This window comes from Orcinus orca, chromosome 4, assembly GCF_937001465.1.
Source record: "Orcinus orca chromosome 4, mOrcOrc1.1, whole genome shotgun sequence".
Taxonomy (NCBI): Eukaryota; Metazoa; Chordata; class Mammalia; order Artiodactyla; family Delphinidae; genus Orcinus; species Orcinus orca.
Genome location: NC_064562.1, coordinates 146,611,740 through 146,637,059, shown reverse-complemented (window position 1 = coordinate 146,637,059; position 25,320 = coordinate 146,611,740). Strand labels below are relative to the sequence as shown.

Sequence of the window (25,320 nt, the reverse complement as noted above, 5' to 3'; positions counted from 1 at the left end):
TGATGGGAGGGAGACGATGAGAACTAAATGAAGACTATAGTGGCTGGAGGAGAGAGAGCAAAGGAAAAGTGGGGCTGGATGAGGTTAGAGAAATAAATAAGAGCCAGAAAATGCCATTTCCACCAGGGAAGTGTGCCAAGATCAGATATGATTTATTTGAATGATTAATCTGACTTCACTGTGGAAAATGGATTAGGAAAGTGGCTGGAGGAAATATTGATAACCCTGTTAGGAGGTTATTGTATAGTCCAGGAAGGAAATGGTGGTAATTTGTGGATTAGGTCACAGGTACTAAATATGGAAAGAAATGAATGGGTTGGAGAGATATTTAGGAGGCAAAAGTTGTTATTTGTTAATGAATTGTGTTTAGAGGGCAAAAGAGCGGGAATAATCTGAAGTGATGCAGGGGGAAAAAATAACTACAAGAGAGGATACTCGGGTGTGGCATCCTTTTTAAGGTATAAATTTAAGTAGCGGTACAATTTCACCCATGTGTTTAAATAAGAGGAGTAAAATGTGCTCTTGTTGTCTGAACTTTGAGACATTGGACACAGATTTTTCCATAGAGAATACATTTGATTCTTTTAGTCATGAAGTTAGGAAGCTTGAAAATCAATTTTCTAAAAATGAAAGGAAATAAAATGCTATGATACACAATCAAAAAGAACCAAGAAAAAAAGTCATTAATTACATTACAAATGGCATTCCAATATGGATGAAAGCATGCGAATGTAAATATTTGACTTATTGTCTTTTTTTTTTTTTTTTTTTTTTTTTTGCGGTACACGGGCCTCTCACTGTTGTGGCCTCTCCTGTTGCGGAGCACAGGCTCCGGACGGGCAGGCTCAGCGGCCTGACTTATTCTTTTAATAGTAACTATGCCGATCCTCATCACGACTGTGATCCAGAGTAGTGGGGTATTTTTCCTATTCATTTTAATGCAGAGTGATTTTCATTAAAATGCTGTAATTGTTTAAGAAGTAAAGAGCTAAAGTAAAGGGCTTCCCTGGGGGCGCAGTGGTTGAGAGTCCGCCTGCCGTTGCAGGGGATACGGGCTCGTGCCCCGGCGGCGGAGCGGCTGGGCCCGTGAGCTGTGGCCGCTGAGCCTGCGCGTCCGGAGCCTGTGCTCCGCAGGGGGAGAGGCCACAACAGTGAGAGGCCCGTGTACCACAAAAAAATTTTAAAAAATGAGCTAAATTAAAGACTGCAACCCACTGAAATAGCCTACATTTACCAATTGGAAAAAATTCACCCTACATTTATGTCTCATACTAAATATAAATTGGAGTCTAAATATGCTGTGTATAATATAATATGTAGTGTTAGGGTAATAAGTTATAATTGACATAGTGCTTTCACATAAGTTATTTATGTCTTATAACAGTATTATAAATAGTTATTTTTGACATAATTTTAGAGATTAAAGGACCAACAAGAATTAAAACATCTAAAATCAAGGAGCATATTGTCCCTTGAAACTAAGCCTTCTGGTTTAGATCAATTATTATTATTATTATTTTTGCTGCACCAAACTAGAACTTGTGATATCAACAGGAAATCATAGGCTGTCTGTAAAAGAAACAATTTAAGTCCATGATTTATAGTTTACAAGGCTAGCAAATGCTCAGCCCTCTTGGACCCTTAGACATCACTAATTAATCATCATATTCTCTCCTGCTGAACTTGAAAGAAGCTGTGCTCACAACTTTTCTCATTGCAATTTTGTTGGCAATAACTATTACTGGAGCAGAGTTGATGAGGGTGGAGTCTGTCTTCTGTAGCACAAAGAAGGTTGAGAAAATTTTAAGTACTCTACAGATTTCCTCTTTGCTTAATTGAGTCTTAGAAGTTTAATTTAAAAATATTCTAATATGAATGATTAAGGGCAATTTAAGAGAATTTAAGTGAATCTTTTCAAAATTTTCCATTTTCTTTAACAGAAAAAAGGACACCAAACTGATAAAGATCACATATCTGACATCTAAGATTATGTAGTGTTGTGACAGCAAAGGTAGGATTTGCACTCAGCTCTATTTGACTTATGAATGAATGTGTAATTTGCTTCTTACTTTGCCTAGAGGAGAAGTGTAAGTGCACAAGCACAGTAATTCTGCAGTATGTTTCCTAGGTTGTTCTTCACACTTAGCAATATTGCTTCATGCCAGAGGCGTGTAGAGAATGGATTTGGCAACATTCACCATAGTTAAGGCTAAAGGTGGCATATTCAAGCCAAAATGGAAAATTTGCTATGTTCTAATAAATATAAAGACTATCTACATTTTTGAATTACAAACTTTAAAACTTTCCTTGCTTGCATTTTATTTATAGTAATGGGCAGGTTGACTTTACTGCAAATTTAAGGAGACTATAAGATAAATGAAATCTTAAAACATTTAATTCCACCAAGTCACTCTTCAACACTGTGGTTTCATTCAGTACTGTGTGAGTAGATTTTAGATTAATGAGAAGTATTTACTTTTCAATTCACTCTTTCTTAACAATACTTTTCAGGACTTGGCTGATTTCCAAGAACCAATATTAATTCTAAGTATTTTTAAACATTTTCTAAAACTAGATCAAGTTTACGGAGGTATCCAATTCTAGCGCCTCATATGCGTGTTTAATGAAATGCAAATATAGAGGTTGTGTTTCTTTGTGTACCAACTACAAAAAAAATGAGTGCATGACAGTAGGCTAATTGGAGATCAAAATATTATTTTATTATGCTAGCCTTGCACATCAATACTTTTTTTAAACAGAGTCTATCTCAGCATCTGAATCTAACTTTGCTTAACTTCTTTCTCTTTCCCAAGTGATTTTTAATTGCTAGTAAAGGGAAATTTGAGTCGCCACCTTGTACTTCCTTTCCTGTCTTTAAAGTTTTCTTGTATATAGTTGCTGCTGTCATTGTTATTACCATTATTAACATTATTACTCATGCGCTAAAAGAATGTGCTTAATGCAAGCACACACGTAGTGACCTGTTATGACCGGTTTTAATCTAGCATAATAAGAAATACAAATGCAAACTCACTCAAAGCAATGTAGCTCATATTTTGTATTCAAAATAATACTGCTGACAGTGTTAGCATGTTCACATTGAGAACAATTAGGGGTAAAATGACAATGTGTGAACTACTCTCCAATCCAGAGAACAGTGTCCTTTATGAGCAAAAACATGTAATAATAATAACAACAATAATAAAAATAAATGTAAGAAGACAGTATCAATAATGAATGATTGAGTGGGCAGCATTGAAGAGCAGAGGGGCTATTTTCAGAGAGGGAATCTACCATATACAGAGAAACTCAATGATGAAACTGTATCAAAGATGAAGGAATAATCAACTGGACAGTATCACTGCTTGGCCAGAATCATCATCAGGAAAATTGCAGATCGTTCTGTTGTATGTGTGTCAGTGGCAGGGGCAGAAATGGGACATATGCAGGTTACCTCAAGATTCAATGACTCATTTCCTTACTCTAGTCCAAGAGGGTTTGAAATCCACTGAGAAAAGTTGGGTGGACCAGAGGGAGGCTAAAGGAGCTGAGAACCCAGAGAATCCAAATACTTATATTTTGTAGTATTTTAAATGAAGAACTGATTGTCCCCCACCCCCTTTTACCACTAATTTTTGAATGATTTTATGTAGCTTGTTCTGTTCCATGTTACACAACTCTGAGAGTAAATTTACGGACCCAATAGAAGAATAGAAAGTACTTGTTTATCTTTGTCATCATTAATTCTTACAGGACTGGCAGCCATTCTTCAAAATACACTCCCAACCTCATGTCTAATCTATACTCACTGGTGTTTTAATGGCATTCACAATCAGCCTTCTTAGACATTGAATGATTTGTCACTCTTCTCTTCTGCTCTTGTGGCTTGAGGGGACCTAATGCCAAGATCCATGGTGCTCACACAGGTTGGTCTCACATTGCTACAGCTGCTGCTGCTTCTAAAGAGACGCTGTGCTAGCCAAATACTGCCTTGAAGCTGAGCTAATTTGGTAAAACCAATCTCCAAATCTATGTTATTGTTAAACTGGAACTGAACTGAGCTCTCTAGAACCCTTGAAAAATCCATACAGTATTGTGTGCTTCCTCATACACCCAGCTTCTCAAGTGAGAGAATTTTGGTCGTTAGGTTTTACTCACTCCTTTCTCATACTTAAGGTAAAATCCAAATACTTCAGCAATTCATAGAGCTCTTCAAGAATTTCTGCCTAGCTCTTTAGTCTTAATTCTGTCTAATTGTATTTAATAGGACAATCATGCTAAACAGCTTATAAGTTTCCATATATACCATGAACTTTCTTATCTCCAAGTTTTTCAGACTGTTACTTTTACCAAGAATATTTTCTCAACTTTTTTTCATATTGTATTATCAATATATTTTATTTTTAGAATTTTTTTAAGTTTACAGAAAAATTGAGCAGACTACTGAGAGTTCCCACTATCCTATTATATTTTTTAAAATGTTTAAAATGCTAAAAATACAAAAAACCATAATCTTCAGAATCTCCACCATCCAGAATTAACCAGTATTGATATTTTATTATTTTCCTCTAGACTTTTTAAAAAGAAAAATCATTCTAGTTTCTGCTTTTTTTGTAAATATGATACAAGGACACTGACAATTATTTAAGCAATTTAGAATATACAGATACAAAAGTAAAACATAAAGCAACACCCCAAATTACAGTACAAGTGACCACTCTTAATATTAGGTGGACTTCATTTTATATCTTTACTTCCAATATAGTAGATACTAGCCATGTATGATTATTGAGCACTTGAGTTGTGGCTAGTGAAAGTGTAAAATTGCATTTCTAATTTTAGTTAATTTCATAAATTTTAATGTAAATAGCCCAATGTGGCTTATGTCTACTGTGTTGGAGAGAGAGCTATAGACATTATTCAGTGTATATATGCAGATAAAAACAAAGAAACACTTCCAAAAAATGCTGTAGATATTATCTTGAATATTGTAGCATACACTTTATGTTTGGTAAAATGAAAAGGGGAAAAATTGTTGATATTCAAATAAATGTGTCTACTAAAGAAGGAATACCACTTTCTGACAGATCTCACTAAGGTTAATAATGTTTGAAGGTTATTAAGGTACTATAGTCAATTAGGTTCTTCTAAGCTTTGTGGTTTAATTGACTTCTTACTAAAAGTGATGATAATAGCAATTGCCTAATTCTCCAATCTCCTCTGCCCTCACTATCATTTTGCTTAGTTATGTCATTATTTTAACATTGTCCAAGTTCATATAATTTAAATTCTGTTTTGCATCAGAAGTAAATTTTTCAGTAGCAACATTATTTCTGAATGAATTTAATGCTTATAACTAGTCAGTTTTTATCACTGTTTTTCCATTTCTAAGTGCTTTAATTCAGTCTTGATTGAATAATAGTTTTACCAAGAATGATTAATAGATACTGTGTTCGTTCATTTAAAAGAAAATAGGTGAGAATGTCTGTTCGTTGCTGTTTATTTTAAATAGTGTTTTGATTAAGTAAACTGTTCTAAAGTTCTATTACAGTATAAACAACCCTAAAACTTAGTGGCTTAAAAGAATAAACATTTAATCTTCTTTTCTCACCATTCTGTGGACCAGGAATGCAGATTTAGAGTCTAGCAGGATGGGTATCTGGGGCCTCATGGAGATGATGGTAACTGCTGAGGCTGGAACACCTAAGATGGCTCTTCACTCATACGCCTGGTACCTCAGTGATACCCCACTTGGTCTCTCTCTCCAAGATAGCCTGGACTTCTTACATTTCAGTAGAACACTCAAAAAGGGAAGAAGTGGTAATGTCATCCCTTATGTAGGCTAAGTGTTTTTTTGTTTTTTTTTTTTTTTTTTTGCAGTACACGGGCTTCTCACTGTTGTGGCCTCTCCCGTTGTGGAGCACAGGCTCTGGACGCGCAGGCTCAGCAGCCATGGCTCACGGGCGCAGCCGCTCTGCGGCATGTAGGATCTTCCCGGACTGGGGCACGAACCCGTCTCCCCTGCATCAGCAGGCAGACTCTCAACCACTGCGCCAGGGAAGCCCTAGGCTAAGTTTAAATCTGACACATCATCACTTGCCCTCTTGCTCAAAGGGGTGATGGCATAGACTCCACTTAGAGGAACTAGCATTTGTGCACAGGGAAGGGATTGATGGCAGCCTAATTTGACAGATGCTCTCATGTATACTACTAATTTCCAGTCACGTTTTTCTTCAAAATTTGTGGGTCTTCCCACGTATTACTTCATTATATGTGGTTAAGAAATTTTAAGTCAAGCTGAAATCTTCTCATACCATGCTCCCTGCCCCACATACACATTCTATTTATTTTCTTTTTTAGTATATATATTTGACAAGTTAGTCTTTGATCCTTAAAAATTAATAGATTAATTAGTGTACATAGCTCCATCTATTCTGGAACTCAGTACTCTTACTGTCTGCAAAGTCATTGTTTCCATACACGCTGGAAATTCTCTTGCGTTATGTCTTTGAAGAGATCTCTATTCCATTTGTTGATTCCCTGACTGTTGGATGGTATCTCTAAATGCTTTAACCTTTATCTTTTTCAGGTGTATGTTATTATTATCTTAATCTTTTCCTATATGATTCAATTGTAGTGCCCTTTTCAATTTATTCAATAAATGCACAATCATGCTGTTTTGGCCCTCTGTTTGCAGTCCCCCTTCTTATCTCATTCTGCTGTTCTATCATCTCCTCTAATTGCTCTTCATATTAAGATAATGTTCTAATGAATTTATTCTTTGTATCCTGCAGTCATATAGGATTATCTTCTCTGAATTGAGATACGTTTTTGTCTAGTTTTCTTTCTTTATTTACTGCAGTCAGGGTAAGTTACTTTCTTCCTGTAGAATGCATGCATCACTGCCAACCTGTTTATTTTCATCTTGCTTAGGTTTAACTCTTCCCTTAAATGTCTGAGAACATCCTCATTCTACCCTCAAGTTGTGATTTAAGAACAATATATTCCTCTTCTACCAATTTTCTGTTGCCTGAAGGAATGGCAGAGGAGAAAATTTGGGGGAAGTAGTATGCTCTCTTCTCTCTTTGAGATTTTGTTAAAGCTCTTGTACAAATATTCACACTAATTATTTGGTGGAAGATGAATAATTTTTTGTGGGGATACCCTTGGGCTTAAAATCATTTTGTCATTTTATTCTATAACTCTGGAATCACCTCCATTGTCCACATTCTCTGTTTTTCTATTTTACTATTTCCCTCTAGGATTTTTTCTACTTTTCCTATGTGAAGAGAAAACAAATACACGTAACTACTTAGATTTACCATATTGGGGGTATAGATGAAAATACTGAGTATTGTGTTGACTTATTAGTGTAGGTGCTGATGTATGGAAATAGATTAGAGCTGTTCCTCTCTTCCATATTCTCAGCTGTATAATCTATGTCTTTACTTATTAAGTTGAATAATCTCCATTTTCTTGTACAGTTGCTATTAATTAGCTATTGGGGGAAGAGGAAGGAAATCCTACAGGAAGTGTTAATTCACTATTTTAATTCAGAAACACCTTTCTGCATTTTAGCTGAATAATGTTGGACCATCTTTCAGAAATCATGCTAGTATTACATCAGATTCCACTCAGTATGGATTGTGTAGCCCCTTTAGTTTCCCACAGTACAACGAACCACTGATTTTCTATTTGTTTATCTGTCTTACACAGTATATACTGTGAATACTGTAGGGCCTAGGTCTTACTTGTCTCTGATTGCCAGTGCCTACTATGTAATTTAGACTATGTTAGTTTCTCTCAATCTCTCTCTCTCTCTCACTTTATCTCTCAAATTTCCTGTTGCCACTTCCCTACATTTCCAGGAGGGAAACAGCAGGATGACTGACACCATGGTGGTGTTCCAGTCTGTCCCACCACTCTGCCTCTGAGGCCTTTCCTTGGAAATAAGTCATGTACCTTACATTTTTGCTTTCTGAAGATTATGGAACTTTTCCATGTAACTAATAAGATTGCCTCAGAGAAAGCCTGGAGATAGACCTTTTGCACCAATTTTGGAGTTTACAAAAAATATACAAATTTTAAGTAAATACAGTTACTTTCAAGCTAGGTTCCAACTATATATAGATACAGATATATACAGATATATATATCCAACTATATATATATTACATAATACATATACATACATACATAAAATACATATGTATGTATGTATGTATTTATATATATTTTTTCCTGAATAAAATATTTAAACTGAGGCGTCTCCACAAAGTAAGCTCCAAGGCATTCCGACGGATGATAATGGAAATTACCCATTAATATATTTGTTATTGTTTTGTTTTACTTTTCTCCAACTGTTTATTTGGAAAATGTTCAAACTTATAAAAATGTTGGAAGAATAGTGCAATGAACATTCAAATATACTTCGTTTAGATATACTGATTTGCCACATTTGCATTCTGTCTCTCTTTCTCACGCCTCCTCTTTCTCATTCTCTCTCCAAACTACTTGAAAATACTTTGCATACAGCATAACCCTTCCTCCCTAAAATTTTAACGTGTCCTTGTTAAAATTAAGAGTATTTTTAAAAAGAACCATAATTCCATTTTTTACATCTAGTTTTTTCTCAAAGTTTCAACCCAGGTGCAAAACTTATACTTAGCTGTTTTTGCCTTTTAAATTTCTTTAAATTTAAAATAGTCCTCCAGCTTTTTGGTTTTGTTTCTTTAGCATACTGACTTAAAAAAAAAAAAAAAAAGAGGGCTTCCCTGGTGGTGCAGTGGTTGAGAGTCCGCCTGCCGATGCAGGGGACGCGGGTTCATGCCTCGGTCCGGGAGGATCCCACATGCTGCAGAGCGGCTGGGCCCGTGAGCCATGGCCGCTCAGCCTGCGCGTCCCGGAGCCCGTGCTCTGCAACGGGAGAGGCCACAACAGTGAGAGGCCCGCGTATCGCAAAAAAAAAAAAAAAAAAAAAAATGAGTCCAGGCTAGTTGTCATGTGGACATTTTGAATTTGTCTATTTGTGTTCTCATGCTTAGATTCAGGTTAAATATTTCCAGCAAGATTAATTTATAGGAGCTATTGTGTAGTTAATGCATTACATCAGAGGACATATAATGCCATAAAACTACTACTATCAATGCTAAGTTAATTACTTGATTAAGACAATGATCACTGGCACTCTTTATTTAAAGTTATAGTTCCCCTTTATGTTCAGTAAGTAATCTATGAGTGATATTTTGCAACTATGTGAATATCCTCTTTCCCTACAATCCCATATCCCAATTTTAGCATTCATTGATGGTATTTACCTAGATAAGTTATTACACTGGAGATGGCAACATGGCTAATCCTATCTGTTAACTGGAATTTTTCTCAAAGAACTACATCCCCTTCCTATTTCTGCTCCTTTTGAATATCACAATGGACTTATTTTTAAATTTAATATATTATAATCTATTACAATATTTATACTTTTCAATGCTCCAACTATATCAAATTTGGTCAAGAGGAGCCCCTTTAAGTATGCACCTCTGTCCTTTTGATATGACCCCATTAGTGTTTGAGAACCTCTTTGCTAGTAGGGTGCCATTTTTTCTAGTCTACTCTAATGGATAAAGCTAGGAAATATACTTTTAAAATAAATTCATGTTGATATTTCCAATTCAAACTTAACATTACATCATTTTTCCTTAGCTCTTTAAATGCTATATTTCTATTTCTTTTTCTCTCATAGCGAAAATCTTGATCCCTTACAATAATATATTTATTTATTTGTCATCTTATTTTGTAAATTCAACAGTTTAAGAATTAAAATAGTATTACAACTAACAATAAACCTATTAGATAAAGTTGAACATTTCCTTGCAGTTCTCTTTCTTCTTAGAATTGATCCCACTAGGATTTTATAGTTAAGACACTGTTTCCAAAGGTACTTGAATTAATTCCTCTCCCTGTGTGGCTATATTATCAATTTAACGTATAAGTTAGAGTCATTTGTTTCTCTTTGTATTTAATTTTAGGGTTTGCTTTTTTAATCTTTTAAAATTTATTTTTTGAATATAGAGAACATTTGCATAGCTCAAATTACAAATTATATTTAAAAATTCTTTGCCCTTCTATCTAGTCCCATTTACACCCAATTGGTAACCATTTTTAGGAGTTTCTGTCTCTTTCCTATGTTGTTGTTTTCTTGTTTTTTGCAAGAATAAGCAAATATATGGTATCTATTCCTATTCGCCCTTCTATTTTTGTACAAAAGGTAGCATACTATATACAATTTGCACCTTGTTTTTTTTTTTTTTTTGCTTAAAAATGTATCCTCAAAACCACTCCATGTCAGTTCATAGACATGTTCCTCATTCTTTTTTATGGCTTCATAGAAATTCACTGTGTGTCTATACCACAGTTTATTCTGTTCTTTTCCACAAATAAGCATTCTAGTTATTTCTCATTTTGCTATTGCTAACAGTGTAACATCGAATAATGTCCATTTTCCCCTCATATGTAGAGATATAGCCTCAGTATAAATTTCTAAAAGTAAGATTGCTCTGAACTATGAGCTTCACAAGTGTTCCTCTGTCCCCTGCCCCACCTTAGGTGGGACAGCATGGCTAGAGTGGGCTGGAGTTGGGTATTTCCCTTCTTCCAGGTCTCTTAGGCTCTGATAATACCCCAATAGGTCAGACCCTGATTGACTAGTTTCTCCTGAGGGCAGACCTTGTTAAAAGCAGAGTACTCTGGCATATTTCAAAATAGTTTCTTTTCCTCTTCCTCTGCCAGAAACATGAGGGGATATTTCTCTGATATTTACTATGAGAATCTGGTCAAGCTCCTGGTGGTAAATCTACAAAATTGTGGGAGACCACCTATGACTGAGTCCCCCTAGATTTTTAACTCTCAGAGTTGTTCATACTGAGCCTCCACAATTCATCAATTACAGTTCAGACTGGACTCTTGTGTTTTCTTGATCTGTTTTTCTACTCTTATCCCCAGTACTACACTTAAGTAGTATAGCATTAATATAGTATTTGTTGCGGACCCAGCCCCTAATTCAAATTCCTGGGTGGTAGCAAACAGAAAATAAAAAGGCAGTAGGTAACACCACCTCCTCTTTTCTTTAAATAAGATTGTATAAATTTTGTATCTGTGTACCAGTCCGGATATGAATCATGCCTCTGATTCTTTTTACCTGTGACGATAAGCTTCTCTTTTCAGCATACCACTCTCAACCCCAGGCTAGACTCTCTTTCCCAATGTGGAAGCCACTCTAGGTTTTTTTTTACTCTGTCTACCTATCGCATATCTCTAGGCAGAAAACATCTAGCAGCAGCTACAGCTGTTTCCAACCAAAACAGTTGCACATTTATGAGGAGAGAAGTTGTTTTCAAACACGTGAAAATGTAGCAGTTAGATATAATCTTTGCTCTGCTGACTGGGAAAAAAAGGCAAAAAGCTTTTTGTACAATTTTAGAGCTTTGGCTATAATTATGCACATATAAGATGTCAGACAAAATCACCCTTGGAAGCAAAAATAAATGAGTCTGAATCATTTATTAATTAATCATTTATTAATCTTGTTTTTTCTTTTGCTGTTTATTGGAAAAGTAACATTTCCAAAGCTGGTTAATTCATTTAAATTATTATAACTTTGAACAATACTAAGGAAAGAGGTACATTTTATTACTGTTTATTACTATAAGATTATCCTGTTAACAACCAAAGCAATTCTCCATATAAATTGTCTATAGATAAATGCTGTAACTGACAGTCTTATTACCTAATTCTGTTATATGAGTCGACAGTGCGTGTGTATTCTATGATCCTAATATCATAATCTCACAAAATCATAAAATTAGAAGTGATGTTAAAGATAATATAATCTAAATGCCTTATTTTATGAGGAATTGGTATCCAAATAAGTTACTAGATCAAGTGATTTGGTCTTACAAGATCACAAAGCTACTTGGTAAAATGTTAGGACTAGAACATGAGTTATCCAATTCACCACTTAGTTTTCTCTCCACTAACTCACATCACCTTCCTAAAACCCTCAGACTAGAAAATGTTTAAGTTTATTCCTATAGAATAATGGTACAAACATAGACTCTCGCCTCCTACTGGCTGTGTGACTTTGGAGGAGTTACTTAACCATCCTGTGACTCAGTTTCCTCATTAGAGAAGGGACAAAAATTAAACTTACTATTTTTTCACTTAAAAAATAAGAAAAATCAATTGCAGTGACAGTGTATTTTACAGTGTTTTCATGAAACTTCTCTGTATGTTTCCAGATATTCCAACCCCTTACTTTCACAGAGAGTGATGCCTTTATTTCACAATTTAAAATATCAGTTAAATAATGAAACCACTCTCATTTACTTTTCATAAGACCAATAAAGTTATATTCTCCAGAAATAATTTTATTTCTCCTGTCCCTTCTCTTACATTTAAATGTAGCACATTAGTTGTACTTTGGAGCTTAACATTTTCTTTTTTTCTGGGGAGTGGGGCAGTTTCTAAATTCAGTTTTCCCCTATTTTCTCTATCTGGCATTTAATCCTTTCTATTAGGATCTTTCCAAAATAATTTAAACTTTCAAAAATCAAACAAACAAACAAAAACCCCTAAGTGATCCCAAATACCACATTTCAGCTGTGGACCATTACTGTCTTTCTCATACCTAACATAAGAGTTTTCCACTGTTTCCTTGTCTATTTTGTCATATTCCATTCATGCTACAAGTGATGAAACTTGGATTCAGCCTCAATCCCTCTGCTGTAACTCTTTTTCCTTGTTGTTTAATTCAGTGCTCAGTCTGTGCGTGATCTCTCAGCAGCATTTGGCGTAGCTGACCAAGTCTCTTCCTTTATTTCTCTCCTGTTTTAGGGGGTGTTTTTTTGTTTTGTTTTCATACCAATCTAGTCAGAACACCTAGATCTCCTATTTATTATATTCTTCCTGTATTTGTCCATTTAACTGTCATAGTTTTCAGAATTCTCTCCTATAGTCTTCTCTTTCCCCTTAACATACTCTCCTTGGGAAATATTATTTCTTCCCATGGTTTTAATTACCAGTTATTTCCCATTGTCTATATCATGCCCTGATATAATTCCAAGCATCTGAACCAAGTATCTTTGAAACATTTCCTTGAATATCCCTCATTGTTAGCTGAATTTTCAGACAAATTTCAGGGAGGTTCTCTTTTCCATGCTAGCCTCTCAATGATTTCTTTTAACAGGTCAGAGAATGACCAGATCTCTTAGAGATAGACAGATACAATTTTCAACAATGTTCTTTTGTTTCTTCTCAAAATAAAAGTAAGTAAAATCATATTACTTGCATTGGTTATTCACAACACATTTGATGAGGTCATGCTTCCTTAACAGGTACAAAGTTCACAGGAAGATGGAAAGAGCCCTCCGCGTCAGTTCTGGGGGGATAGATGTAAATATTCATGCATGATCAGCATTAGGGACACAATCAAGTCAAGGATTTGAACTTTGAGGTAACTCATTTCCTCTTATATTTAAGATGATTACAGCACCAGCATAAAATTACTACTTTTCTTATTAAGAAACTAAGGGATATTGTCTATATTTTTTTTAGTAGATGTAGTCCAAAGCAATATGAAAAATATTATGGCATAATATAAACATATGAAGACTCAAGACAGTCTCATTATTTTATTTTCTTTCCTGATTTCATGTAGATTGTCATTTACCTTTTAGTGTATTGTATAGCCTAACTTCCAGGTAACAATTTACTAAGTCAATAGGTTCTCAGATGAATAAAGTATTGTACCCTGGCAACCTTCATCTACTGAAAGAAGATTGGTATGAAGGCCTCTTTCCACATTTTAGTATTATTAGATCTCAAACTGAACCCATGGTCTCCTCCCACTTCTCAATCAGATCCTTCTCGAATCTCATGCAATAGCACAAAAATCTATGGAATACCAAGATACTCTATCAATAAACCCAGGTGCTATTCTAGGGTCTTTCATTTCCTTTGTCCCTTAGTTCATTCATTGATTCAGTCGTTTATTTTTAATTTATCTCTACATTTTTTCTGTCTCTTAATTATGCTTTTATCCACCATAATTTAGACCTTATGAAGATAATTGTAAAAGGGTTACTTTAGTTGGTCACCCAAGTTCACCACAGCACACATAACCTTAATAACATTTTAATGTTCTTCTGTAACACTTGATTATGTACTTCAGGTCTTTCATTTTTTTAGTAAGTATTAATGTGATTTAGTGGGTAACCTTGGTTTTTTTTTTTTTTTTTGGATGCATTGGGTTTTCGTTGCCATGCACGGGCTTTCTCTAGTTGCGGAGAGTGGGGGCTACTCTTCATTGCAGTGAGTGGGCTTCTCATTGCAGTGGCTTCTCTTGTTGTGGAGCATGGGCTGTACGCGCACAGGCTTCAGTAGTCGCAGCACATGGGCTCAGTAGGTGTGGCGCACGGGCTTAGCTGCTCCGCAGCATGTGGGATCTTCCCGGACCAGGGATCGAACCCGCATCCCCTGCATTAGCAGGCAGATTCTTAACCACTGTGCCATCAAGGAAGTCCCTCAAGTCTTTTAAATGCTTAAAAGACTTTATGGTGTAGAGTAATTTTCTATTGTAGATCTTAAAATGCCTTGCAGACTCTCATCCTTGAGTACCATAAAGCTACATTTCTTTTTTTAAATTTATTTTATTGATGTATAATTGATTTACAATGTTGTATTAATTTCTACTGTAAAGTGGTTCAGTTATATATGTATATTTTTCATATTCTTTTCCATTACAGTTTATTATAGGATATTGAATATAGTTCTCTGTGCTCTACAGTAGGACCTTATTGTTTATCCATTCTTTATATAATAGTTTGCATCGGCTAACCCCACACTCCCAGTTCATCCCTCCACCACCTCCCTCCCACTTGGGAACCACGAGTGTGTTCTCTATATCTGTGAATCTGTTTCAGTTTCATAGATACGTTCATTTGTGTCATAATTTAGATTCCACATATAAGTGATATCATATGATATTTTTCTTTCTCTTTCCAACTTATTTCACTTAGTATGATAATCTCTAGGTTCATCTAGATTGCTGCAAATGGCATTATTTTATTCTTTTTTATGGCTGAGTAATATTCCATTGTATAAATATCAGATCTTCATCCATTCATCTGTAGATGGATATTTAGGTTGTTTCTATGTCTTGGCTACTGTAAATAGTGCTGATATAAACATAGGGATGCATGTATATTTTTGAATTATAGTTTTTTTCTGGATATATAACCAGGAAAGGGATTGCTGAATCATATGGCAACTCTATTTTTAGTTTCTTGAGGAAACACCATACTGTTTTCCATAGTGGCTGCACCAACGTACATTCCCCTCAGCAGTGCAGGAGGGTTCCCTTTTCTCCACACCCTCTCCAGCATTTGTTATTTGTAGACTTTTTTGATGGTCATTCTGACCAGTGTGAGGTGATACCTCATTGTAGTTTTGATTTGCATTTCTCTAATAATTTGTGATGATGACCATCTTTTCATGTGCCTATTGGCCATATGTATGTCTTCTTTGGAGAAATGTCTATTTAGTTTTTCTAACCATTTTTTGATTGGATTTTTTGTTTTTTGTTATTGAATTGTATGATCTGTTTGTATATTTGGAAATTAAGCCCTTGTTGATCACATCATTTGCAAATATTTTCTCCCATTCTTTAGGTTGTCTTTGTTTTGTTTATGGTTTCCTTTGCTATGCAAAAGCTTGTAAATTTGATTAGGTTCCGTTTGTTTATTTTTGCTTTTATTTCTATTGCCTTGGGAGACTGACCTAAGAACACATTGGTACAATTTATGTCAGAGAATATTTTGCCTATGTTCTCTTCTAGGAGTTTTATGGTGTCCTGTCTTATATTTAAGTCTTTAAGCCATTTTGAGTTTGTTTTTGTGTATGGTGAGAGGATGTGTTCTAACTTCATTGATTTACACGTGGCTGTCCAGCTTTCCCAATACCACTTGCTGAAGAGACTGTGTTTTTCCCATTGTATATTCTTGCCTCATTTGTTGAAGATTTTTGACCAGAGACATATTATGGCCACAGGCATTAGTTTCTGCAAAAATCCCCCATCAAAAATGTGTTAATTGACCATAGATGTGTGGGTTTATTTCTGGGCTCTCTATTCTGTTCCATTGATCCATATGTCTTTTGTGCCAGTACCATGCTGTTTTCATTACTGTAGCTTTGTAGTATTGTCTGAAGTCTGGGAGGGTTATGCCTCCTGCTTTGTTCCTTTTCCTCAGGAGTGCTTTCACAACTCTGGGTCTTTTGTGGTTCTATATAAATTTTAGGATTATTTGTTTTAGTTCTATGAAAAATGTCATGGGTAATTTGTTAGTGATCACATTAAATCTGTAGATTGCTTTGGGTAGTATGGCCATTTTAACAATGTTAACTCTTCCAGTCCAAGGGCATGGGATATCTTTCCAGTTCTGTGAATCATCTCCAGTTTCCTTTATTAATGTTTTATAATTCTCAGCTTATAAGTCTTTCACCTCCTTGGTCAGGTTTATTACTAAGTATTTTATATTTTTGGTGTGGTTTTAAAAGGGATTTTTTTTTTTTTTTTTACTTTCCCTTTCTGATATTTCAGTGTTAGTGTAAAGAAATGCAACTGATTTCTGTATGTTAATCTTGTATCCTGCTATCTTGCTGAATTTGTTTATCAGTTTTAGTAGGTTTTGTGTGTTGTCTTTAGGGCTTTCTATATATAGTATCATGTCATCTGCATATAATTATAATTTTACCTCTTCCCTACCAATTTGTATACATTTTATTTATTTTTCTTGTCTGATTGCTTTGGCTAGGACTTCCAATACTATGTTGAATAGAAGTGGTGAGAGTGGGTATACTTGTCTTGTTCCAGATTTTACTGGGAAGGCTTTCAGTTTTTCATCATTGAGTATTATACAGGCTGTGGCTTTGTCATAAATGCCTTTTATTATGTTGACATATGTTCCCTCTATACCCACTTTGGTAAGAGTTTTTATCATGAACGGATGTTGAATTTTTTTTAAATGTTTAACAGTGGCTTTATCAGGTGAATGCTTGAAAGTACTCAACATTAAATTCAATTTACTTTACATGTTTGCAAACACATTGTTAGCAAGTCTTAAATATTTCAAATCAGCTAATGCAAAGTACAGAAGGTTTGTTCTCAAATAACTCTTCTGAGCTGACACGAAGACTGAAAGGAGGCTGTGACTTGAGTCCAGGTCTCTAACCAACAATCACTGTATCATCACTGGTGAACTCATGTGAGGGAACTTCAAGGTTGAGAGGTGCAGACTCCTTCCTGATCCTGCCAGGTGCATCATACTGTGACCCATGACAAGGGCAGTAATAACTACCAAAATCTCATGCATTTGCAATGGGTACACAGCCAAGATGAGTGCAAACACCTGTCAAGATAACCCATTCAGGTTTCTTTACTCGTTCTAAATCATGATGTATGTCCCTCAACTAGGAAACTTCAATTGCAGTTTCCTCATCAACTTCCTTCTTGGTTCTATAGTGCACAAACATGGGTTTGCCTCTCCATCTGAAAGCCATGTTCTTGCCCTCTGGAATATCAGATAACTTGATTTCAATTTTCGACATGGCCAACACATCAGCAGAAGCACTCATGATGGAAACAAACTGAGAGATGACATCTATCCTCACTGCTCTCTTTTTTTTTCCCTAACATCTTTAGTGGAGTATAATTCCTTTTCAATGGTGTGTTAGTTTCTGCTTTACAACAAATGAATCAGTTATACATATACATATGTTCCCATATCTCTTCCCTCTTGCATCTCCCTCCTTCCCACCCTCCCTATCCCACCCCTCCAGGCAGTCACAAAGCACTGAGCTGATCTCCCTTTGCTATGCGGCTGCTTCCCACTAGCTATCTACCTTACGTTTGGTAGTGTATATATGTCCATGACTCTCTCTCGCTTTGTCACAGCTTACCCTTCCCTCTCCCCATATCCTCAAGTCCATTCTCTAGTAGGTCTGTGTCTTTATTCCTGTCTTACCCCTAGGTTCTTCATGACATTTTTTTTCTTAAATTCCACATATATGTGTTAGCATACGGTATTTGTCTCTCTCTTTCTGACTTATTCACTCTGTATGACAGACTCTAGGTCTATCCACCTCATTACAAATAGCTCAATGTCGTTTCTTTTTATGGCTGAGTAATATTCCATTGTATATATGTGCCACATCTTCTTTATCCATTCTCACTGCTCTCTTTTGAAGACTATGTACTATCTAACACTTCAGCATGACAGTAGTCAGAGAAGTCAGGCACTTTGATGTCTGTATGGGAATAACAAACAAAAGCAGAGACATTGAGGCCCCCAGAGGCAACCAAAGGCCAGCCCATGGCCTGGCCACTCAGTGACTCAGTGGTCCACAGGAAGGACCACTTCACATCGAGCACTGGTGACTCTGAGGTGGTGGACACTGCAGCCTGCACCAGGAGCTGCAGTGTGCCCACTACCCTGAAGGATGTGGCCAACAGGATGGGTGCAAACAGGGCCCGAGCCTGGATGTTGAATTTTGTCAAATGCTTTTTCTGCATTTATTGAGATGATTATGTGGATTTTGTCTTTTTTGTTCTTGTGGATGTGGTGTATCACATTGATCGATTTGTGCATGTTGAACCATCCTTGTGACGTGTGGATTAATCCAACTTTGTGATTGTGTATGATCTTTTTTTATGTGTTGTTGGATTTGGTTTGCTAATATTTTGTTTAGAATTTTTGCACCTATATTCATCAAAGATATTGGCCTGTAATTTTCTTTTTTGGTAGTGTCTTTGTCTGGTTTTGGTATCAGGGTGATGGTGGCTTCATAGAATATCTTTGGAAGTGTTCCTCCTCTTCAATCATTTGGAACAGTTTGAGAAGGATCCGTATAAGTTCTTCTTTGTATGTTTGATAGAATTTGCCTGTGAAGCCATCTGGTCCTGGACTTTTGTTTGTAGGGAGTTTTTTTTTAATTACAGATTCTACTTCACTTCTAGTGATTGCTCTGATCAAATTATTTATATCTTCTTGATTCAGTTTTGGTGGGCTGTATGTTTCTAGAAACGTCTATTTCTTCTAGGTTGTCCAATTTGTTGGCATATAATTGTTCATAGTATTCTCTTACGATTTTTTGTATTTCTGCAGTATCAGTTGTGATTTCTCCTCTTTTGTTTCTTCTTTTATTTATTTGGCTTCTCTCTCTTTTCTTCTTGGTGAGTGTGGCCAGAGGTCTGTCAATTTTGTTTACCCTTTTAAAGAACCAGCTCTTGGTTTTATTGATTTTTTAAAATTATTTTTTAAATCTCTGTTTTATTTATTTATTCTCTGACCGTTATTGTTTTCTTCCTTCTGCTGACTAGGTTTTTTTTCCTTCTGCTGACTTTAGGTTTGTTTGTTCTTCTTTTTCTAATTCTTTTAGTTGGTAGGTTAGGTTGTTTATTTGAGATTTTTCTTTTTCTTGAAGAAGACCTATGTCACTATGAAATTCCCTCTAAGAACTGCTTTTGCTGCATCACATATGTTTTGTATGGTTGTGTTTTCATTGTCATTTGTCTCAAGGTATTTTTAAATTTCCTCTCTTATCTCGTTGAATCACTGGTTTCGTAGTAGCATGTTGTTTAGTCTCCATGTAATCATTTTTTTTTCTTATTTCTTTTTCTGTAGTTTCTAGTTTCATGCCATTGTGGTCAGAAAAGATGCTTGAAATTACTTCTATACTCTTAAATGTGTTGAAGCTCATTTTTTGCCCTAGTATGTGGTCATTCCTAGAGAATGTTCCACGGGTACTTGAAAAGAATGTGTATTTTTGGGTTTTTTGGATGTAATGTCCTGGAAATATCAACTAAGTCTAACTGTTCTATTGTATCATTTAGGATCTCAGTTGCCTTATTGATTTTCTGTCTAGAAGATCTGTCCATTGATGTGAGTGGTGTTGAAGTCTCCTACTGTTATTGTATTCCCGTCAATTTCTCACTTTATGTCTGTTAGTATTTGTTTTATGTATTTGGGTACTCCTATATTAAGTGCATATATTGATGCATGTAATATCCTCTTTTTGTATTGATCCCTTTATCATTATATAGTGTCTTTCTTTACCTTTCTTTATAGCATTTGTTTTAAAGTCTGTTTTGTCTGATATGAGTATTGTGACCCCTGCTTTCTTGTTATTTCTGTTTTCATGAAATATCTTTTTCCAGTCCCTCACTTTCCATCTATGTGTGTCCTTTGCCCTAAAGTGGGTCTCTTGTAGGCAGCATATTGTAGGCTCTTGTTTTTTTATCCAGTCTACCACTCTGTGTCTTTTGATTGGAGCAGTTAGTCCATTGACATTTAAGGTAATAATTATTGATAGATATGTATTGCCAATTTAAATCTTGTTTTCCCATTGATTTTGTATTTGTTCTTTGTTCCTCTTTTCTTTTTCTTTTTCCTTTTGTGGTTTGGTGATTCTCTTTTGTATTATGCTTAGGTTCTCTTATTTTTTGTGTGAATCTATTGTAAGTTTTTGATTTGTAGTTACCCTGTTTTTCAGGGTATGTTAACCCCTTCCAATATATCTACTTGCTTTAGACTTGTAGTTATATAGGCTCAAACACATTCTGAAAAAAGTCTACATTTTCTTACTCTCCTGCTCCATATTTTATGTTTTTGATGTCCTCTTTTACATCTTCGTGTTTATCCTTTTGCTGTTCATTGGGGTTATCATTGCTTTCACAGAATTTTTTTAATCTCTTTACTGGCTTATTTAAGTGATTTAATTTCCAAATGTGATTTTTCTTTCCTATAGATTCTTTGCTTTTAGAGAAGACTTTTCAATATTTCTTTTAGGACAGGTTTAGTATTGCTGTATTCTTTTAATTTTTGCTTGTCTGAGAAATTCTTTGCCTCTCCTTCTGATCTACATGATAATTTTGTTGGGTAGAGTATGCTAGGTTGCAGATGTTTTCCTCTCAGGACTTTGAATATATCTTGCCACTCCCTCTGGCTTGCAACCTTTCTGTAGAGAAATCAGCTGATAGTCTTATAGGGGTTCCCTTGTAATTAACTCTTTGTTTTTCTCTTGCTGCCTTTAGAATCCTCTCTTTATCTTTAACTTTTGCTATTTCAATTATAATATGTTTTGGTGTAGGTTTGTTTGGGTTCATCTTGTTTGGGACACTCTGTGCTTCCTGAACCTGGATATCTGTTTCCTTCTTTAAGTTTGGGAAGTTTTCAGCCATAATTTCTTTGATTCCCTTTTTCTCTTTCTTCTCCTTCTGGGATCCCAATTATGCATAGATTGGCACAATTTCTCTTACCCCATAGGTCTCATGTTGATTTCACTGTGTTTCATTTGTCTTTCTGTCTGCTGTTCTGACTGTGATTTCCATTATTCTATCTTCCAGATCACTTATTCTTTCTTCTGCATTATTCAATGCTGTGTATTGCCTTTAGCTCAGCTTTCATCTTGGCAAATTATTTTTTTCTGATTCCTTTTTATAGTTTCTAGTTCCTTTTTACAGTATTCTGCATTTCTATTGATAGCTCTTCTTAAGTCCTTCAGTATTTTCATTATCTCCTTTTCAAACTGGGTGTCTATTAGACTGAAGAAGTCTGTTTCATTGTTTATTCTTTCAGGAGATTTCTCTTGATCTTTAATTGGGAATAGTTGCTCTGCTTCTTTATTTCACTTAAATTTCTCTTACTCTTTGAATTTAGGAGAAACAATTATCTACCCTGGTCTTGGAGGGCTATTTTTATGTGGGAGCATCCTTGTGTAGCTTGTGTGGTTTTAAAATTTTGGTGTGAGGGCTGTTTTTAGTATGGATGCCTACCGCCTGTTTCCTTAGCATGTGGTGGCCATTATCCACTTGATAGGGAGTGTGCAGATGCGGCAGCTGGCACCCACTCCCAGACCCCATGGCAGTGGTGGTGGCTGGAGCCCAATTCCAGAGCCTACAGTAGTGGGGGCTGGTGCCCACCCAGGGAGCCCATGGCTGTGGCCTGTATCTTGTTTTTTTATCCAGTCAGCCACTCTGTCTTTTAAAATCTTTTTTTTTAAATGTATTTATTTTTGGCTGCTTTGAGTCTTCTTGCTGCGTGCCGGCTTTCTCTAGTTGTAGAGAGTGGGGGCTACTCTTTGTTGTGGTGCACGTGCTTCTCATTGCGGTGGCTTCTCTTGTTGTGGAGCACGGGCTCTAGGTATGCAGGCTTCAGTAGTTGTGGCACACTGTTGCCATTTTGTAAATTGTTTTCTGTCTTGTAGTTCTTTTGTCCCTCATTTCCTCTTTTAGATTTGTTTGTGTTTTGTTAGGTTGTTTTTTAATGTACAGTGACATGTTCTGATTTTCTTTTATGGATACTATAAATGTTTTGTTGGTGGTTACCATGGGGCTTACATAAATCATGTTATAGTTGAAGCAATCTATTTTAAGATAATAATTTAATGTTCAATCACATACAAAAACATTATACTCTTACTTTTCCCTATCCACACTTTGTTATACTTACCACAAATTACATCTTTTTATTTTGTGTATTCATTAACATATTATCATTTTTTTAACTTTTGTCTTAGTTTATATAGTAGTATTAAAAGTGATTTATGCACTACCAGTACAGTATTACAGTATTTTGTATTTATCTGTGTTTTTACTTTTTCATTGAGCTTTCATGTTGCTGTTTAGCTTCATTTTGTTTCAACTTGATTGACTCCCTTTAGCATTTCTTGTAAGGCAGGTCTAGTAGTGATAAACTCCCTCAACTTATGTATATATGTAAAGTCTTAATCTCTCCCTCATTTTTGAAGGACAGTTTTGGTAGATAAAGTATTTTAGCTTGGCAGGGTTTGTTTGTGGTTTTTTTTTTCCTTTCAGCACTTTGAATATACCATCCTACTCCTTTCTGGCCTGGTACGTTTTACTGAGGAAATTGCTGAGAGTCATATGGGCTGTCTTCATCTGTTTGAGCTGAACACCGTAGATTGGGTAGATTATAAACTACAAAAATTTATTTCTCACAATTGGGAGGTTGGGAAGTCTAAGATAAAGCCAGAAGAAATGAAGGATGTCCCAGGGTTTTTTTAAATAAGGGCTCTAATGCCATCTATGAGTGTTTTACACTCATGACTTAATTGCCTCCCAAAGGAGCCACCTCCCAATACTATCAAATTGGGAATTAGAATTTCAACATATGAATTGTGAGGTGACACAAACATTTAATCTATAGCATGGGGATTCCCTCATATCTGAGAGTTGCTTTTCTCTTACTGCTTTCAAAATTATTTTTCTTTGACTTTTGACAATTTGCATATAATGTGTATTAATGTGGATTTCATTAGTTTCATCATATTGGACATTATTACATAACTTTCAGTTTATTTCCTTTTGGTGACTGATTTTATTTTCTTATTTCTTTTAAAAATTTTTAAATTTTTTATTATTATTTTTAATTGAAGTATAGTTGATTTAAAATGTCATGTTAGTTTCAAGTATACAGAACAGCAACTCAGTTATACATAAATATATATATACACACACACATATACAGATAGATACAGAGATATATAGATATAGATATGTATTCTTTTTCAGATTCTTTTTCCTTATAGGTTATTATAAAATATTGAGTATAGTTTCCCATGATATACAGAAGGTCTTTCTTGGTTATCTATTTTAGTATACAGTAGTGTGTATGTGTTAATCCCAACCTCCTTATTTATCCCTTCCCTCTTTCCCCTTTGGTAACCATAGGTTTGTTTTCTCTGTCTGTGAGTCTCTTTCTGTTTTGGAAATAAGCTCATTTGTATATATATATTTTTCCTTAGATTCCACATATAAGTGATATCATATGATATTTGTCTTTCTCTGTCTGGCTCAGTTCACTCAGTATGACAATCTCTAGGTTCACCCATGTTACTGCAAGTGGCATTATTTCATTCTTTTTCATGGCTGAGTAATATTCCATTGCATATATGTACCACATCTTCTTTATCTAGTCCTCTGTTGATGGACATTTAGGTTGCTTCCATATCTTGGCTATTGTAAATAGTGCTGCAGTGAACATTGGGGTTCATGTATCTTTTTGAATTATGGTTTTCTCTGGATATATGCCTAGGAGTGGGATTGCAGGATTATGTGGTATCTCTTTCCACATACCACAGGACCAGGCACATAGTAAGCATTCAGTAAATATTTGTGGAAAGAATGAGATGCTGGGCTCTCCATAGGTTCTCTGATTCATCAACATTTCATTTTTTTGCAGCCGTTTTCTTTTGCAGGGTTGTTGGAGGGAAGGGGGTAGGCCTTCTGCAAAGGCTCTTGTCCTTTCTGTTGAATGCTTTGTTCCATTGGGTCAGCCCTGAATTTAGAGTGCTTGGATATGTTTGTAGCCCTGAAGTGGAGAATGGATTCTTCCACAGGGTTGTGTAAGTATCCCTTCCGCAATGGTTTTCTGTACCCCAAACTTCAAATTACCTTTTAAGCACTCTTTTGAAACTAATATTTTACCTACGCTGTGTTGTATATGATGTTATTCAAACCTTGAAACAATTCACAGTTAAGATAATGAGACCCAGAGAGGTTGAGTCATTTGCTTAAGACCACAACAGCTAATCAGTGATAGAGCTGAATTGGACATAAGGTTCTCGCCACCTGTGTCATAGGCAGAGGGAAGAATGAATTTCCATTAGGCTGTGACTTGTTGATACCCATGTACGGAGAACTGAGAACTGCAACAGAAGTCTCAGAGTTAGTTATCAGGAAAGTGCTGGGCAGAGCACAAGGGTGATGTGTTCCTTTTTGCCCCGCGATAGTCCTGCACATGAATGTGCCTTTGAGTGTGTCAACTTATTCCTGATCTCTACCCTGAATTTTTTCTAGGGTGTGCTGTAGGTCAGTGACTGCAGTGGCTAATGACTAATTCTTGTATATCCAGGTGGCAGGCAACATTCCTAAATTGGTGTTTGGCTGCACCCTGCAGGTCTGCAAACCTTGTAGTTGCTCAGAGACAGTGACAAAGACATCAACCCATTATTAGATAAGGGATCTTACAAGTGTGCAGCAAAAAGTCCTGGAGCAAGACCCCATTGTGGAGGGCAGATAGCAGGCAGGACATGGCAGGAATCTTCACTCAAATGAATGTTGAATTTTATCAGAAGTTTTTTCTGCATCCTTTCAGATGATCATGTGGTTTTTATTCTTCAATTTGTTAATGTGGTGCATCACACTGATTGATTTATGGATATTAAAATATCCTTGCATTCCTGGAA

The 25,320-nt window shown here is 35.7% G+C and overlaps 1 long non-coding RNA gene across 5 annotated transcripts in view; it reads left to right on the top strand.

Annotated features, from left to right (window-relative positions):
• LOC117199559 (uncharacterized) overlaps nucleotides 1–25,320 on the top strand; it is a 255,906-nt gene that overhangs the window by 156,566 nt on the left and 74,020 nt on the right. For 3 of the 5 annotated variants that reach the window (XR_007476927.1, XR_007476928.1, XR_007476929.1), the window contains 3 exons: nucleotides 1,941–2,011; nucleotides 3,754–3,926; nucleotides 13,392–13,510. This is a non-coding gene — a long non-coding RNA (uncharacterized LOC117199559). The remainder of the gene's footprint in view (nucleotides 1–1,940; nucleotides 2,012–3,753; nucleotides 3,927–13,391; nucleotides 13,511–25,320) is intronic. The other 2 variants (XR_007476926.1, XR_004480806.2) reach the window with 1 other exon arrangement.